Source organism: Hylobates moloch, unplaced genomic scaffold, assembly GCF_009828535.3.
Source record: "Hylobates moloch isolate HMO894 unplaced genomic scaffold, HMol_V3 SCAFFOLD_2, whole genome shotgun sequence".
NCBI classification, from domain to species: Eukaryota; Metazoa; Chordata; class Mammalia; order Primates; family Hylobatidae; genus Hylobates; species Hylobates moloch.
This window is the reverse complement of record NW_026652277.1, coordinates 107,264,399-107,279,965: the sequence shown is the minus strand read 5'-3', so window position 1 is coordinate 107,279,965 and position 15,567 is coordinate 107,264,399. Positions and strand designations below refer to the sequence as shown.

The following is a 15,567-nucleotide window of genomic DNA, read 5'->3' as shown; positions in this document are numbered from 1 at the left end:
AAAATTGATATGTTGAAGCACTAACTTTCAACGTGATGGTATTTGGAGATGGGGCCCTTTGGAAGGTAATTAGGTTTGGATGAGGAAATGAGGGTAGGGCCCGGATAAGATTAGTGCCCCTATAAGAGGAAGAGAGACTAGAGATCCCTTTCTCTGCCACACAGAGAGAAGCCAGCCATCTACAAACCAGGAAGAGAGCACTCACCAGGAAATGAATCTGTAGACACCTTGAACTTAAGACTTCCCATCCTACAAAACTGTGAAAAATAAATGTCTGTTGTTTAAGCCACCGAATACGTGGTATTTTGTTATAGCAGCCTGAGCTAAGGCACTTGTTGATATGGTAGATTACACTGATGTTGACCCAGTCTTGCATACTTGGAATAAATTTCACTTGATCATAGTTTATAATTCTTACACATTGCTCAATAAATTCACTGAAAAGATGAGCTAAAAGCAGACTAGGCAGAGCTGCTACCTATTCACCCACGTACCCTAAATTACTGGCTTAGAACAAGGAAACATGTAACAGTCCCCTCTCACTAGAAACAAACTGGCCTGCTGAGAAAGAATTTTCAGTGTCCCAACAAGTTCCTGGCTTATTTTCTGAAACCTAAGTCATTATAACTTAAAAGAAAGAAAAGAAAAAGAAGACAACTACTAAGAGGGCCTCAGGGAATTCGCCAATAGACCACCTGCACTAGCGTCTGAGCAGAGGCCCAAGTGGGCAGCTCAGTGGCTTCGAGAGCTCCTTTCCTCTTTGGCTTCTTCATTTTACAGCACTACCAGGGTGGGGATGTGGAGAATCACCCATGCAAGCCTCACAACATGCTGATTACTGGCCTGGAAACCAGTAATCCTCCAACGCATTTTGTTCAGGAAAGGTACAGGTATTTAGGGAGGATTTTTAAACGCTGACACCCAGCTGTGCCACAATATTATAATGTCTCGTCTAGAGTGGTTAGGACCTACTAAATATATGTTTTCAGTGAGTTTTACTAGCACATAATCTGGGTTATAAAGCACTCAGCTGTGTGGTTAGACTTACTTTCAAGTGCAATCTGCTAAGGCAACAGGATGCAATATGAACAAATCACGGTGGTGGCAGATAGTGGATGGCTTGCTGATTGAACACTCAGGGGTTGGCGGGGCCTCTGGGCCCAAACTCCCACCAAACCTACCTAGAGTTGAGGAGAGAAGCAGGGGGCAAACAGGGCCTGCCTTCACTGCCACTGAGAACCACTGTAAATAATGTGGGCCTTTACAGAGGGCAGGAGGAAAAGACATTGCAATTCTGCATAGGCAGTGAGGGGCAGGAGAGAGCAGCCAAGAGATTCAGGATGAACTCTTACCTAGACTCTTTAACAGCAGCCTAATAGCCTCTCCTAAGATGCTTGAGTTAGCTTTGGGGGCCCATCCCAAAAGTTCTGAGGCTTGTTCTCCTCAATTACAGTGTGTCTGACCTGCCATACCAATTCTTCCATTATCCCTCTCAATCTGAGGGGCTGCCTCTTTTTCCTCCAAAGATCATCTCCTAGGGACACCTACCTACCTTTGCTAGAAACATGAGTCACTGTGGTACATGCCTAATTACCATCCTTATCATAGTAAGTTAACACTTAAGACATTCATATTATTGATCCAATAATTTTCCATGCATTGTCTCATAGACAAGCCACACAACAATTCACAGCATATGTTTGCTTTCCCATATTTGAGACATTTATTTCCTGCTAGTAAAATTGTTTCTAGTTTGAATCATGGCATTTAGAATATCAGCATTTCATGGTATTCTACAAAGAGCAGCACAACTTTCAGATGTCTAACCACTGGCTTGGCCCGATGCTCAATGGACAGTGTTGTCCTGCCCTGCATGGAAGGCTCTGAAACCTCAGGGGGAAATACCAAGAGCAGTGAGTGGTTCTCCGCCTTGCTGCTCTGAAAAATCCCCAAGCCCAGGCCATACCCCAGACCAACTAAACCACAGCCTCTAGGTATGGGCCTGGGCATCAGTATTTAAGGCTCTAAAGGTGGTCACACGTGCAGTCAGTACTGAGAACCACTGACCTTTGTGTCTCCAGGGACAGTTGACTCAGGTGGAGAGATGGTCTTCATGATAAAAACAACTCCCATCCGTTGAGCTCTTTCTACATCCTTAATTACACGGTTCTAAGCACTTTGCATGGATTACCTCATATAATCCTCACCACATATCCTTGAGGTAAGTGCTGTTATGCTGATTTTACAGACAGGAAATGAAGGCTCAAGGAGGCTAATAACTTGGGCAGGGTCGAAAAGATGGTAAATGTGATTCACTGCCTCTACTCTTGGTAAGGAAAAATTGTGAGAGACTTTAAAATGGATCACAAATTCATAGAGACAAAGTGGAATGGTGGCTGGCAGGGGCTGGGTGGGAGGGAGAAAAGGGGAGTTAGTGTTTAACGGGTACAAAGTTACAGTTTGGGAAGATGAAAAAAGATCTGGAAATGGATGGTGGTGATGATCACACAACTGTGTGAATGCAGTTAATGCCACTGGATTGAACAGTTGAAAATAATTAAGATGGGGCTGGGTGGGGTGGCTCATGCCTGTAATCTCAGCACTTCAGGAGGCTGAAGTGGGAAGATTACTTGAGCCCTGGAGTTCAAGACCAGCATGGGCAACATGGCAAGATCCCATCTCCACAAAAAGTAAAAAGTTAGGCCGGGCGCGGTGGCTCACGCCTGTAATCCCAGCACTTTGGGAGGCCGAGGCGGGTGGATCACGAGGTCAGGAAATCGAGACCATGGTGAAACCCCGTCTCTACTAAAAATACAAAAAGTTGGCTGGGCACGGTGGCGGGCGCCTGTAGTCCCAGCTGCTCCGGAGGCTGAGGCAGGAGAATGGCATGAACCCAGGAGGTGGAGCTTGCAGTGAGCCAAGATCGCGCCACTGCACTCCAGCCTGGGCGACAGAGCAAGACTCCGTCTCAAAAAAAAAAAAAAAAAAAAAAAAGTTAGCCTGGCATGGTGGTGCATACCTGTGGACCCAGCTCTTTGCTACAAAAAAATTTTTTTTAATTGTCTGGGCCTGGCCTGACAATTCTCCTTCAAAACAGTAGTAACATCTTACTGGTTTCCTCTTTAATTAATGAGTTAAATAAAATGTTAACACGTGCTCATTTTATAACTTTCTCAGAATTAGCACCATATGTTAATCTTCCCCAGAGATTTTTGATGATAAACTACAAAATCCTAAGTTTTCCCAGTTGAGATTTTCTTCCCACAGGGTGATGCTTCTAGCTATTGTAGAACACAAGCAGATTTTGTTTGACTTGCCATGTAACTGTATACCCTCAATGCCCTGTTTGTTTCAGTGAAAAGACACCTGCTCCACACAGTGTGTGGATGTGCTAACTGGGAGCAGAACCAAGCACTGCAGCAGCCCTGCATGGGCTCCTGCCCTTGCTCTGGATGTGAGAACACACTGGGGTACTTGGGGTCAGAACAAAAGACCCAGGCATCTTGGGAGGGAATTCCATTTTCCATCTGGGAATGGAGGATGGGGAAGGGGAGGAGAGGTGTGGAGATCCCCCTTTTCTATTTCCCTCCCATCAGTCACTCCCCCACTTTTCCCTTTGATTCCCAGGCAGCTGGGATTCCCAGAGAAAATTCTGTGAAACCCATGCTGAAGTGAAGAGGAACCGAGGCCAGAGGCCAAATGCACCTTGGCAGAGAGCTCCTGGAGAGAAGGCTAGAAAGGTAAGATGAGCTCGGATGGTGAAGGGCCAGGAGAGGCAGCAGAGGGAGCCCAGTGTACCACTGGCACCGTGTGTTTAAAGGTCAGTCCCATCGGGCTCTTCACACACTGCTGGTGGAGTATAGACTGGCACAACCTATCTGCAGAGCAATTTAGCTCTAGCTGTCAAAATTGCAAAGGCATGCATGCTCTCACTCAGAAGTACCACTTAGAGAAACCTCTCCCACAAACATAATCGTACTGTGCAATAAGGCCTCCGAACGAGTCACTGCAGTATGCTTTGTAAGGGCAGGAGATTAACATAATCTAAATATCCATCAATAGGGGATTGGTTAAGCCAATTAAAATGAAGGAGAGTATAGTATCCCACAATTTGTATAAAATGGGGAAACACACAGAGATACATCTACTTGTGTGTATGTATGTAAATATCTCAGGAACAATGTAAGAAGCAGGTAAGACAGGTGCCTTCAGGGAGGGAAACACTGAGTGGTGGGGGCAGCACGGGAGGAGGACTAGGCAAACTTTGTGCCTTCTGTAGTAGAACCATTACCTACTCCAATTAAAATAAGTGTATGGGGTCCTCTGGAAGGAGCATGCTATATTCAACACATTCTCCCAAGTGAAAAGTTTCACCTGACCAACCACCTTGTAAGTGTCAATTTCCCCCACGTCCTGGGGAGTGACAGCTTAAAGCAAATGACTAGGAACCAGCAGGTCGGCAAACACGAGTTCAGGCCACGCCATTCTGGTAAGTCCTAACGTTAAACACAAACCCAGGAAATCAAAAACAAAGCAAATGACCACCACAAAAGATCCTTCGTTTCCACTGCTCCCCTGCCTTGGAACGCCAGCATCGCAAATCCCTCGTGGAAGTGAGGTTTTGTCGAAATTGGAAACAGGTTTCAGAGCAGGAAGCCCAGCGAGTGGCAGCAGGACAGCCCCTCGGTGCAGAGCCTGTTCTGGCTGTGTTTCTTGAGGCCATGAATGTATACCACTTATTGACTTCCAGTGTTCTCATCAAAGTGGCTGCCAGAAAATATTTACCAGCCAGGCATCCTCTTCATTTCTGAAAACATCATCAGGTGCTCATGCTGGGGAAAGTTACTACTTTACTACAATCGAACTCTTTGCATTTCTCTTTTTAAAAGTTTAAAGTTTATATTGGAGTACAGTAGTTACCAGCATGGGGAGACAACATGATGCAAAAGCCCCACGGGAACCACAAGCAACCTACAAAGGACTTATTCAGCCTCCTGAAGCTTCTGTTTCCTCATCTGTAACAATATTAGGAGAGTTATCTTTAAAAAAAAAAAAAAATCAAGTTTCTTGAGGTATAATTTCCATTCAACAAAATTAACTTTTTAAAAGTATTCACTTTCATGTGGTTGGAGAAATGTATACAGCCAACCCCACAAACAAAATACGGAAGATTTTCATCACCCCCACCCAAAACTCCTTCCTGCTCCTTTGCAGTCAGTAATTTCCCACCATCTCCAGCCCCTAGCAATCACTGATCTATTTTCTGTCCCTATAATTTTGACTCTTTTAGTAAGTCTGGAAGATACTAGTATGTCTGGAAATAAGGTAGCAAAAGTCCTTCAACTTTGTTCTTCAACGTCACTTTGGCTATTCTAGGTCTCTTGCATTTCATATAAATTTCAGAATCAGCTTCTCAACTTCTACTCCAAAAAGCTGATAGTTTTATTAAATGTTGGACATTGAGCTAAACCCTTTGTCGTCTCATTTAGGCATTTTTTTTTTTTTTTTTTGAAACAGGGTCTTGCTCTGTGGCCCAGGCTGGAGTGCAGTGGCACTATCTTGGATTACTGCAGCTTCCGCCTCCTGGGTTCAAGCAATTCTCCTGCCTCAGGCTCCCAAGTAGCTGGGATTACGGGCATGCACCACCACACCCGACTAATTTTTGTATTTTCAGTAGAGATGGAGTTTCACTAGTCTCGAATTCCTGGCCTCAAGAGATCCACCAGCCTTGGCCTCCCAAAGTGCTGGGATTACAGGCATGAGCCACTGCGCCCTGCCTTCATTTAGTTTTGATGGCAATCTCATGAGGTTGAGCTTATCCTCATTTTTCAGGTAGGACACTGAATGGCCTTGTGTCCTCCACTCAGGACTCCCTGCCTGATACTTGGACCACAGCTCTTAGCATTGTTGCATTGTCAGAATCCCCTCAGTGCCTACTATATTTGACACTGACTATGTGCTGAGCACTGTTCTAAGTAGTTTGCATATACTGATTCCGTTAGTGCTTAAAGAACCTAATGAGGTAGCTATTATTTAATCCTCATTTTAGAGGTGATGATATGATGTACAAAGTAATTTCCTCAAGACCACAGAGCTAGTAAATATCGTTGGCATTTGAAACAGAGCACCTGGCTCCTGGGTCCACGCTCGTACCTTCTACACTACACCGTCTTCATCAGGAATTTCTGAACTTGCTCTAAAACTCTGGGAATGGTGTGCAGGAGGCAAGGACAGGGGAGGAGAAAAGTCCCTTTGGCCGGCCCTGCAGACAGCCTCTTTCTCTGTCTGCACTGAGGGGTGGCCAGCATAGTGGTGGAAGGGCAAGGACTACGGAGGTGCTGGAAACAAGAGTCAGGAGTGTCCTACATGTGGGCCTCAGGGCCAAATAAAGCTGGCTCCTTCTCAGGGCTAGCACCTACTGCTTCTTTGGTCACGGGCAGTTACTTTCTGCCTAGCACCTCCCTTTCCTTATTGGTATCTCAGCAATAAGAGCACCAGCTTGGCAGAGCTGTGGTAAGGATTTCAACCAGATAGTATATGGCAAGCACCTGGCCCACTGCTGGTGCAGGCACTCAACACATATTTTTAAACTTGACTTTATCTTTGACAAAGTACAAAATTAATATATGCTTATTTTAATAACTGAAACAATACAATGAAAAAAATCAGGCCGGATGCGGTGGCTCATGCCTGTGATCCCAGCACTTTGGGAGGCCAAGGTGGGCGGATCACTTGAGGCCAGAAGTTTGAAATCAGCCTAGGTAATATGACAAGACCGCATCTCTACTAAAAATACAAAAATTAGCCAGGTGTGGTGGCATGTGTCTGTAGTCCCAGCTACTCAGGAGGCTGAGGCAGGAGAATGGCGTGAACCCGGAAGGCGGAGCTTGCAGTGAGCCGAGACTGCGCCACCGCACTACAGCGTGAGCAAAAGAGTGAGACTGTTTCCAAAAAAAAGGGGGGGTGGGGAAAGCTAATCATCTTCCTTGCTAGGTGGCCAATGTTAACAGTCTCATGTGTCCCATGTGGTTCTCCTGACTCACACAAATGCAAGCATACATTTGTGGAGAGAAGTAGACTTGCCTATTTAAACTGAAGTAGATCACACTGTATGGTCTCCATGCTACCTGCCCTGTGGCACCTCCTGAGTTTTCCGCCTGCCCACTCTGCAGAGAACTCTGGGGGGCTCACCCTCTATGAACAAGCTCTTTGAGGCTCTGGGGTTTGTGCTTAATTATCTAAATTTCAATTTTGTTACTCAGGGAGAGTGGTAGGTATCAAATGGAGATGAATTTTATGAATGATACTGAATTTTCTTCTTAACCAAACTTGCATAAAACAACCTTTGTCTACTTCCTTTTGGAGAAGATAAAAACTTCAGTGAAACATTCCAAGGACCAGCTTTTTTTGTTGTTTTGTTTTTTGAGACAGGATCTCCCTCTGATGCCCAGGCTGGAGTGCAGTGGCACAATCATGGCTCACTGCAGCCTCAACCTCCTGAGCTCAAGCAATCCTCCCACCTCAGCCTCCTATGTAGCTAGGACTATAGGTGTGCATCACCATGCCCAGCTAATTTTTTATTTTCTGTAGAGACAGGGTCTCACTATGTTGCCCAGGCTAACCAGCTTCTTAACAGTTCTAGGAAATGATACTCTGCCTGGGGACTCCTAGAGGCTCTCAACTCTAATATTATGGCCAATGCTTGGCACTAAGGAGCAATGCAGAGGGTTTATCCAGATGACAAAACACCTGTTGGTATTGAGGTAACAAAATTAGCTGTATCAGAAGGTATTTGACTAAAGCACAAGGAACTGGACAGAATATGTTCATTTATAAAACCAGAGCTTTCTTGCAAAGAAAAAATATATCCCATTTTTTTTTGTTTTAGTATCAAACATCTCAAGCAGTGCCTGCAGGGGCAACTAGAAAGACACAGAGTTGAGAGAAGTTAGGAGGCATAATGAGCCTCAACTTGGTCACTGACAGGAAGCGTAAATGGAGGGATGTCAAAGACCCAAAAGAAGAAAGGATGAAAGACACATGCACACGTATGTTTATTGCGGCACTATTCACAATAGCAAAGAGTTGGAACCAACCCAAATGTCCAACAACGATAGACTGGATTAAGAAAATGTGGCACATATACACCATGGAATACTATGCAGCCATAAAAAATGATGAGTTCATGTCCTTTGTAGGGACATGGATGAAACTGGAAAACATCATTCTCAGTAAACTATCACAAGGACAAAAAACCAAACACCGCATGTTCTCACTCATAGGTGGGAATTGAACAATGAGAACTCATGGACACAGGAAGGGGAACATCACACTCCGGGGACTGTTGTGGGGTTGGGGGAGGGGGGAGGGACAGCATTAGGAGATATACCTAATGCTAAATGACGAGTTAATGGGTGCAGGAAATCAACACGGCACATGGATACATATGTAACAAACCTGCACATTGTGCACATGTACCCTAAAACCTAAAGTATAATAAAAAAAAAAAAAAAGAAGAAAGGATGGCTTTGGGCTTCTGCTTGAGGTGTGCACAAATGGGGCTCCCTCGTACTGATAAAGCGACCTTGGGAAGAGGACCAGGCCTCAGGAGGGGCTGCAGCTTCCAGCGTGGCCACTTCAATTTGAACTTGTGGATTCTGCACATAAAGATGCCCAGGAAGGCTGGGTATGGTGCTTCATGACTGTAGTCCCTCAAAAAAAAATAAAAAATAAAAAATGCCCATGAAGGCAGCTGGCCTTGGGGATCAGGAGACAGGGCCAAGCTGGAGATGGAGACATGGTGACCAGCCTTGAGCTGGAAAAGCCAAGTGGGTGTCCAGAGGGAGAGCAGATGAGTGCAGAGGGCCTGAGGAAAGCCAATTTTAGAGGCAGGAAGAGCAAAAGGAGATGGAGAAGGCACCTTGGGGAGGAAAACCAGGAGGCAGAGCTGACAGACCCAAGGGGAGCTTCAGGGATAGGAGTGCAGGCAACAGTGTCAAATTGTAGCCTGTCTCACCAAGAATGCAAGCTCGAGTGAGGACCAAGATGTTTTTTCCTGTCTTGTTCACCAGTGCACAGCTGAAGCTCAAAATATATTGTCTAGATGAGGGAAGGAACAGGTGACTTTGGTGAAAGGAGTAGCAGAAAAGTGAAGGGTCACGAGCCTGAGATATTGTCTTTAATAATTTGCTCCAGAGATATGTCAGACTTCTCAGCATACCCAGTGCTTTTGTCAGATTACCTGTTTCGGCTGAAAATGTGTTTGTCAACATGATGAAATACAACTGGTCAAAATATGAAAGTTGTGCAAATGGCCAGGCGCAGTGGCTCACGCCTGTAATCCCAGCACTTTGGGAGGCCGAGGCAGGTGGATCATGAGGTCAGGAGATCGAGATCATCCTAGCTAACACAGTGAAACCGCGTTTCTACTAAAAATACAAAAATTAGCCGGGCGTGGTGGCAGGCGCCTGTAGTCCCAGCTACTCGGGAGGCTGAGGCAGGAGAATGGCGTGAACCCAGAAGGTGGAGCTTGCAGTGAGCCAAGATCACGCCACTGCACTCCAGCCTGGGCGACAGATGGAGACTCTGTCTCAAAAAAAAAAAAAAAAAAAGAAAGAAAGAAAGTTGTGCAAATGGAAAATCATAGTTTTTAGTGAGCCTTTCTCTTAAAACATGAGTTTTAAATTCTTACATGTAGTTCCCACATCAATTTCCAGCTCCCAACCCCACTTGCTCTAAAGACGTGTTCTGTGCATGACAACCCCACCCTTACTTAGTGGACAACATACTGGAACCACCCACTATGAGTTGAAGTAAAATCCCCAGGACAGAAGAGATGCCCTTATCTGTAGCAGAGAAAATGTCCACGGGAGCCAGGACATTCCAGTTCTCATCTGGGCTCTAGCGTGCCCTATTCGAACAAGTCGCTTTCCTTCTGTGACCTCATTTCCTCTCAGGGGAAACCATATATATCTTACAAGGCTCTGGGGACAAGCAACATATATGTGAAAATAATTTGGAGATGTTTTACACAAGTACAGTCCCATTATTGGGAAATCGCTTATTTTTTAAGTATCTGGGCATATTGAGCTCCCAGTCAATAAAACATTTGCAGATTATATCCACAATGTGTCAGGTGCCAAGGAGTAGGCTCTAACAAGCAGCAGCCCACAGAAAGTTCACAATCTAAACTTATAAACCACATAGTGGAAACATGATGGTTACCAGTGTTGGGGCTCAAAAAACAATAACCCAAAAGGAAGGCCTCAGGAGCAAAAGTTTTTCTCTGACCTCTTCCTGCCCTCCTATCTCTAGCCCCTCAATTCCTCCCCAGAGGTTAACCATAGAAACTAGAATCCCTCTTCCCCCAAGGCAGGTCATAGAAACCAGAATCTCCTACCCCCAAAGCCAGCCATAAAACTTAAAAATATTACTGTAACCTTCCCCTCCTCCCCTTTCTGTGTAAAAGCAAGCCATGAAGAAATTATCTGACCTAGTTGACTGTAGGTCTTAACACTCCATTCCAGAGAGGGTCCTGCCTCATACCTAGAAGGCAGGAATGCTCAGCTCAGAAAGGCCAAGAAGAACGTAGACAGACAAGCTTTGCTGGGTTTCCCATGCAATCAGCATTCGATCGTGCCCTTTTTGTCCAATCATATTTCTACATGGCTATCCACACTCTTTTGAACCTAAGCATAAAAATGGACAATTTCCCCTGCATTTTTGGGTCCTCATTCTGAAGGCTCCTGTGTGTACATGTTAAATAAATTTTTATGCCTCTTCTACAATTTACCTGCCGTTTGTAAGTTGATTTTTCAGTGAGCCTTCAAGGGCCAAGGGGAACTTTCCTCCTTGCCTCCTGTGGGAGCAAGGACTCTCGAACCAGATGGCCAGGGTTTGAGTCCCAGTTTTGACACTTTCTAAGGGAAACTTAGGGCAGGTTACCTGATCATTCCTTGCCTCAGTTTCCTCATCTGTAAAATGGGGATAATAGCCATGGTGAGGTTTAAAATATTTGTTATAGAGCTCTTACAAGAGTACCTAATACCTTGCAATTGCTATCAAAGTGTAAGAAATTCACAGTCAATAACATTATTCCCCTCATTTGGCACAGATGCGATGTGAATACCTTGCTAGGCACTGGAAGAGTTAAAAAATAATCAATATTATGTCCACTTAGATTTTATAACTATGGCAACATGTGCTATCACATTTAGTGCTTATGGAAACTCTGTAAGGTTTGTGAGGAAATAGAGACTCCTGTCATGATTGGCCTAATCCGTGGTTCTGAGGCGGGGACGATTTTGTTCCTCAGGGGATGTCTGTCAGTGTCCAGAGACATTTTTGGTTGTCAAAATCCAAGGAAAGGAAGTACTATCAGCACATCTATGGCAAGAAGCCACAGATGCTGCTAAATACCCTACAATGCACAGGACAGCCCCAATAGCACAGGATGATCTGGCCCAAAATGTCAGTGACGTTGCTGAGGCTGAACAACCCTGGCCTACATTAATAAGCCATTAATAAGCAGCAGAACAGGTGCCTATACCAAGGTCTTTGGACTCCAAATTCAGTGCCTTTCTCTTCTGTCAAACACAGATAAATGTAAGAGAGACAGTATGACCCAGGTCACAGTGATGATGTGGTGGGGAGTTCTGAGCACCCACAGGCAGTATGAAGGACACAGAGTGCATAGAGAAGAAGGTTACATCAATTGGGAGGACAGCAAATTCCATCCAGGGTACCATTCACTGGGTGGACTTCATGTTGGTGGTGGCTCCTGAGCTGAGTCCTGAATGGGCAGGTCCTTCAAGGGGCAGAATGGATGCAAAAGGCCTTTCAGAAGGCAGTTGCAAGGAACACTATAAGCTGAGTTTCCCAACAGCAACACTGTAAGCTCAAGGATGAGGCACTGCCTTTGAAGTTCTTAGGCAAAATAATTCTCTGCCTAGGTTTCTATACCAAATTGTCCCTTAAGCAAGAGGGTAGAATAAGGATTTTCAGACATGCAGACTCTCAAAAAATTTACGTCCATATTCCCTTTCTTAGGAAGAAATCAAGGAATGTGCAGTATCAAAGTTAGAGTGACATGGGTTCCAGGAAACAGGGATCTAATACAGGGGAGAGGTGAAAGGACTTCTCAGGATGACTGTGCAGAACTAGAGAGCAACCCAGATCAATCAGAAAGAAGGATAAATGACTTCAGAGGGGATATCCCCAGGAAAAGACTCGGGCTGATAAATATGTAATAGGTTTACTCATGGAGAATTGCACTAAGAATGGTTTTACAGAGTTATCGGATAGTAGATGAAACATTTACCAATAAATTTAAATCAAATTAAACAAGTGAAAAAATGAGGGTAACTATCAGCTCCAGGAAAAATAATAAGCTATATATTTTTAAAAAGTAATCATTCTCAGATAACTAGTGAGCAGCATTTACATAGTCACAATAATTATAAGTCTGATTTTAAAATTGTGATATTTGGGAGGCTGAGGCAGTAGGATCGCCCAGGAAGTTGCTCATTATTATCAGCTAGGCATGGTGGCACACATGCCTGTAGTCCCAACTACTCAGGAGGCTGAGGCAGGAGGACTGCTTGAGCCCAGGAGGTTAAGGCTGCAGTGAGCCGTGTTCGCATGCCTGTAGTCCCAGCTACACAGGGAGCTGAGGTGGGGGTACTGCTTGAGCCTAGGAGGTGGAGGCTACAGTGAGCTATGTTCATGCCACTGCATTCCAGCCTGGGTGACAGAGGGGAACATCTCTTAAATAAATTATACACACACACACACACACACACACACACACACACACACGAGTATAACATAAATAAAATATTAAACTTCACTTCATTAAAAAAACTAAACTGATGAATCAGGTGGTACAACATACATATTCATTGGAAATATGGAGACAAATACCAGAAAAGAAACATCTAGAAGGTTGAAAGTTGTTTCTTTGGAGTGTAAATGGGACTGGGCTAAGGGATCACTGTTTTTATTAAAAACCTTTATCAGTATTTGAACTAATAGTTTTAAAATTCCAATGGGCATGGGTTACGTTGATAAAGATAACTATGAAAAAGCAAATGATGTATAAAAAAAGACAGACAAGCACTGGTGAGATTGTAGAGAAACTGAAACCCTCATACATTGCTGGTGGAATGTAAAATGGTACAGGTATTCTGGAAAATAGCTTGGCAGTTTCTTAATGTGTTAAACAGATTTGCCATACAACCCAGCAATTCCACTCCTAGGAATATACTCTAGAGAACTGAAAACATATTTCCAACACAAAAACTTGTATATAAATTTTCACAAAAGCATTATTCATAATAGCCCCAAACTGGAATCAACCACAAATGTCCATCAACTGATAAAGAGATAAACAGAATATATGTATACAATGGATTATTACTCAGTCATGAAAAGGAATGAAGTATTGATACATGCTACAACAGAGATGAACCCTGAAAACTTTATGCTAAGTGAGAGAAGTCAGACACAAAAGACCACATACCATATGATTCTATTTATATAAAATGCCTAGAAAAGGTAAGTTTATAGAGACAAAAAGTAGATTCATGGTTGCCAGGAGTTGGGGGTGGGAATGGGAAGTGACAGCTAATGGGTATGAAGATTTTTACTGGCAGCCGGGCTCAGTGGCTCATGCCTGTAATCCCAGCACTTTGGGAGGCCGAGGCGGGTGGATCACCTGAGGTCAGGAGTTTGAGACCAGCCTGGCCCAACACGGTGAAACCCTATCTCTACTCAAAATACAAAAATTAGGCAGGTATGGTGGTATGTGCCTGTAGTCCCAGCTACATGGGAGGCTGAGGCACAAGAATCACTTGAACCTGGGAGGTGGAGGTTGCAGTGAGCTAAGGATTGTGCCACTGTACTCCTGCCTGGGCAACAGACGGAGAGACTGTCTCAAAACAAACAAACAAACAAAATATATATATATGATTTTTTATTGTGACAATAGAAATGTTCTAATATTTGAATGTGCTTATATTAGTTGCCAGAACAAGAGAGTTGTTCCTCAGTTCTGGAGGCTGGGATGCGTGAGTTCAGGGTACCCGTGTGGTCAGGTTCTAGTGGAGGCCCTTTTCTTAGCTTGCTGATGACCACTTTCTCACTGTGTCCTCACATAGCAGGGAGGGGGAGAGACAGCAGACCCTGGTGCCTCTTCTTATCTAGAAACTAATTTCATCACAAGGGCCCCACTCTCATGACCCCATTTAAAAACCAAATTATTTCCTAAAGGCCCTATATCTCTAAATACCATTAGGGATTAGGGTTGAAAAAAACGAATTTGGGGGAAAAACAATTCAGTGCATAGCAGTGGTGGTGTAAATACACTAGAAATTATTGAATTGTACAATTAAAATAGGTGAATTTAATGTACGTAAATTATATCTTAATAAAGCTGTTTATAAAATAGCAAATAATTAAGTCTATTTATAGAAAAAAACTTGCAGACTATGCCCTAAGTGCATTAAGTAAGTTATTGTTATAACAATTCTGAAAAGCTGACATTATTATCCCTCTTTTACAGATAAGAAACTGAGGCTCAAAGAAGTTAAGCAACTTGCACAATTAGCAAACAAAGCAGGGTTAAAATCTGTGAGCAGGTGCCCTAACTACAGAGTCCACACTCTCTCCCACTTGTGATTGCCTGGGCCCTGGAAAGTGCTATGGATAGATCACACAAGCTCTGAGTTAAGGCTCCCTTCACCTTCGGTTCCAAACAATCCAATCACCATTTATGGGCAGACCCCTATTCACCTCCATGGGGACGTACAGGTAGCTCAAGACCTCTCTGGAGGCCGGCATGGAATGAGAAAACTGCATGTAAGTAAACATGAAAATAGGAGCTGACCAATCTGCCACAGGAGGTCAGAAGTTAACAGATGACCTTCTATGAAAATTAAACTTTGCCCCTCTTCACAGCTCTTTCTGGGGAGGTCTGGAGGGTGGGCTTCGGAGCCAGACTCTGTGGGTACAAGTTGCATTTCCACCACTCAGCGGCTGAGGGACCCTGGACAAGTTTCCTCATCTCCAAAACGGGAATGAGAAGAGAAATCTCTTCTAGAGGGCTATAAAGTGCTTACAGCAATACTAGGGCTCAGTAAGTGCTTGCTATCAGCATTACTTTGCCAGTGCATTCAAACTTTCCATCTAGCTGCACAGAGCCTGCCTTTTCTTGGCTTTGCTACAAAACTGCCTTTGGCCAGTATGGTCTCTTATCTTTCATAGTCTTCTCTGTTGGCGCAGGGTAAGCAATGCCCTCCAAAGCTTACCACCCATCTTCACTGACCCACATGAAATCAAAGCCTATAGAGGTTGTAGCAGTCATCTGGTCCAGGCTGTCATCATACAGACGGGGACAATGAGACTCTGCACAGTGGAGGAGTGTGCACAAGCTGGTCCACCTCCCCGGGAGGCCCATCTAACGTGATTATCGCACACTCTGTCCAGTAAGCTTTTGTGTCCCAACTTCTCCCAAGAGATCTCCTCTCCATTTAGCTAAAGAAATAGGTGAGAAAAGCCACCGTGATTTTA

The 15,567-nt window shown here is 44.3% G+C and overlaps 1 protein-coding gene across 3 annotated transcripts in view; it reads right to left on the bottom strand.

Annotated features, from left to right (window-relative positions):
• ANKRD6 (ankyrin repeat domain 6) overlaps nucleotides 1-15,567 on the bottom strand; it is a 65,498-nt gene that overhangs the window by 49,572 nt on the left and 359 nt on the right. The window lies entirely within an intron of this gene.